The sequence below is a fragment of the Parus major genome, chromosome 15, assembly GCF_001522545.3.
Source record: "Parus major isolate Abel chromosome 15, Parus_major1.1, whole genome shotgun sequence".
NCBI classification, from domain to species: domain Eukaryota; kingdom Metazoa; phylum Chordata; class Aves; order Passeriformes; family Paridae; genus Parus; species Parus major.
The window spans coordinates 3,397,720-3,401,319 of NC_031784.1; positions in this window are offsets into that span (position 1 = coordinate 3,397,720).

The window sequence follows — 3,600 nt, forward strand, 5'->3', positions numbered from 1 at the left end:
GGGAAAAGGGATGGGAAAGGGATGGAAAAGGGATGGGAAAAGGGATGGAAAAGGGATGGGAAAAGGGATGGGAAAGGGATGGGAAAAGGGATGGGAAAGGGATGGGAAAGGGATGGGAAAAGGGATGGGGAAGGGATGGGGAAGGGATGGGAAAGGGATGGGAAAGGGATGGGAAAGGGGATGGGAAAAGGGATGGGAAAAGGAAGGGAAAGGGATGGGAAAAGGGATGGGGAAGGGATGGGGAAGGGATGGGAAAGGGATGGGAAAAGGGATGGGAGAAGGAATGGAGGGGGAGGAAAGGGAGACGAGCAGGAGGGAAAGAAGCAGGGGAGAGAGGAGAAAAGGGAGAGAGAAGTGGGGCTGCAGGGAGAGGCGACATGGCCATAAAGCCCCACCACCCGTGGTAAAGGGCTTCTGTGCTGAGACAGAACCAGAAAATGGTTTGGGTGGGAAGGGACCTCACTTGTACCTCACTGCTGTGGAGAACCCTGCATCCCTGAGCTGGCAGAGGCCAGGCAGAGCCCTGGGATAGCCCTGGCTTTTCCAACAGGAGGAGACAAAATCCCAGCAGAGGGGGCACAGGGAGGGCAGCAGAACCTCTGCCAGGGCTTCTGGGACACCAGGACCAATACAGCCGACAGGGGCTGCACTGCCTTCCCCTGCACGGGATAGGGACAGCGCTCTGCAACACCTGGACCACACTCGGGGTGCCCAGAGCCTCACACATCCCTGCTGTGCCTTGGTGAGGCTCCCGGTGTCCCTCTGCCCATCCTTGGGATAAGGTGACTGAGGAAGCTCTCAGTCAGCCCTGGGTCACCATCAGATTGGGTCACCATCAGCAGCTCTCGCTGCCTAACGGGGCCAGATCACCGCACAAAGGAGTTCAGTGGATCACAAACGGGCAGGAAGGCAGGAATAAATTAACGCCTGGAACGGGAGTGTGCTGAAATCTTTTTTTTTTTTTTTTTTTTTTTTTTAAGTACACAGAAAAGCCCCTTCCATATTTTAATTAAAAGCCTTTCAGGAGAGGAGGCAAGGGGCTGCCATTTACAACGGGCTATTGTCAGGCGCACAAAGCAAACGGGGCTGGAGACAAACTGATTTATTAACCTGCGCCTCGCAGCGCTCCCCGGGGTGGGTGAGCCCTCGCCAGAGGGGGGGTGGCAGCACCGGGGTCCCCCTGCTCTCCCCGGGGTGCTCCAGGGCCATGGGGCAGCCCCCGAGGGGACACAGGGCTGGATTGTGCCACCCCACAGCTCTCCGTCCCTCCAGGTGGCACAGGGTGCGGTCCCTCTCCTCTTCCTTACGGCTCCCATTGATTTATGGATGATTTGGCCAAACAGAAACATTCCTCCGAAGCCCACAATTTAATTTGCTCACCAAAGACGCCAAGTTAGTTTTATTCCTGATTTATGAGCAGGGCTCCCGCGTTCCCTGGGCAGCAGAGCAGGGCAGTGATTTATGGGGGTGCAGGGAGAAGAGCCCTGCCTGGGACCTGTCCTGGTGCTGTCCAACAGCAGATCCCAGGGGCACCTTGGCCACAATCATGGCATGGAGAGAAAACCAGCTCTCCCCACGGCAAAGACCACCCATCCCACACGGGTTTGCTGACCCATCTATGAGCAAACCTCCCCTTGGCCATGAGGGAGGAATGGAAATGAATTCCCGGGTGGGATCTCCCCTTGCACAGCCTCTGCTCCAACCCCCGGCTAATTACAGCCTCATTAATCCAGAGGTGAAACAGCTTCCTGGCACCACAAGCAGCCCCAATCTCATTACAAATCTCACTGACTCCCAGCAATTTCCACTCCCTGATTTTTATGATTTGGGGGATAAGGGGATCTATTTATAGCGCTTGGGTTGCCAGAGCAAGGTTGGAGGATTTGAGCTGTGTGTCCCCAAGCAGGAGCAGCACCTGGGCACTCATGGCTGGGGTCTCAGAGCATCCATGGAATTTGCTGTTGATGCCACCAGGGTTGGGATTTCAGCTCAGCGTTTTCATCTGGAGTTCCCTGGTTCCAGGCAATGTGTTTGTTGCAGGACCATAAGAAGGTTTTTCCATGGGAAGGATTTGCCCCTTTTCCAGCCAGCTCTGAAGATGCTGGCGCAGGGCTCACAGGAGCATCCAGGCTCTCTCTGACACAAACTGCCTCGACTCCTGCAAATCTTTCTTTGAACTTTGATTTTCTGTTCACTTGTTCTTCTGCCCGAGGCGTTTTGCAATTGTGGGATTGTGAGCGGCTCTGAGCTTCTCTGAGTGGAAGAGATGAGAAGAGCAAGATGATTTCCTGGCTGTTTGTGCTACAGTGTGGGGCCAAGGTCACTTTGGGTGTCTGCCTCACCCTTTAGGACAATTTTCCAGGCCCAGGAGCTGACCTGTCCCTGTGACAATTGGAAGCAGGGTGCAATTTGAAGGGTGTCCCTTTTCTTCGGTGTCTTCTGAGCTCAAACTGTGCTTTTTTGGTGGAATCCCAAGAGCCCTGCAAAACGCCAGGACCAGCAGCAGGGTGACCCTTGGGCAGTGAGGGGCTGCTCCCTCCCCAGCCTCGTACAGAGAGAGAGAGGCTCCAGCACTGCAAGATTTGCTGCAGCAAGGGGAGTTTTAGGAGCAGTGAAGGACCACCAGTGAGCACTGCAGGAGCACTCCTGGTTTGCTGTGTCCGTGCTGCCTTCCAGCCCTTGTGAGCACAGGGATCCAGAGGGGACAGCTAAGACAAAGGGAGCAGGGCAGCGATGAACACCCTGCCCTCATCATCTCTGCACTTTTGGAGGCAAAGCTGCTTGTGACCCCCTGGGAACGCTTTGGGACTCCCCTCCGTGGGAAGGGGGTGGGCAGTGTTTGTCCATGCTGGGGTGTGGGGTTGTCACAGCCTGGCAGGAACCCCCAGTTTCCAGGAGCAGAGATGTGCACGTGCCTGCAGGACAGCCGGGGGTATTCCCTGTTCCTCGGCAGGGATGTTAAACCTCTGCACTTGCTTGGTCTGCAAATCCCTGCCTTCAAAACGCACCCGAGGGGCAGCTCCGTCCTTCTCTGCTCAAAATTGAGTCGCAGCCATTGGGGCTGGGGGTCCCTCCAGCACAAACACGGCTCTGCTGGGTGGTACCACTTCCCCATTGGGAATTGGGAATGAATTCTCCCAGCCCCTTGGATGTTGATGTGGCCAGCCTAACAGGCTGTGGGGTAACGTGGAGTAGAAAATGTGAAGTTTTTTTTGTTATTGGTGGGGAAGCAGAGAGGGAATTTCTGGGACAGATGTCAGTGCCCAGACGCTGCTGGGTGGGCTCCGTTCCTCTGCTGAAGTTGGCTGGATTCTTCAGAGACATTGAGAAATTTAAAACTACAGCCCTAAACCAGCCTGAGTTCGGGGTATTTGTGAATTTGTGGGGATTTCTGGCTGTGGAGCGCTGGAACCGTGTTTGCTGTAGCCATTCCCAGCAGGTCAAAGGTGCAGGAAGGGTCAGATTAGGCGGAAAAAAACCCCGACCAAACCTGCAAAAGTTTAACCGGCGGCTTCCCGCTGACGATTCTTCCAGCTAAAAACCTTAATTTGGCCAGGAAAAAAAAAAAATCCATCACCAGGGGGACTGAAACCCGGGGGG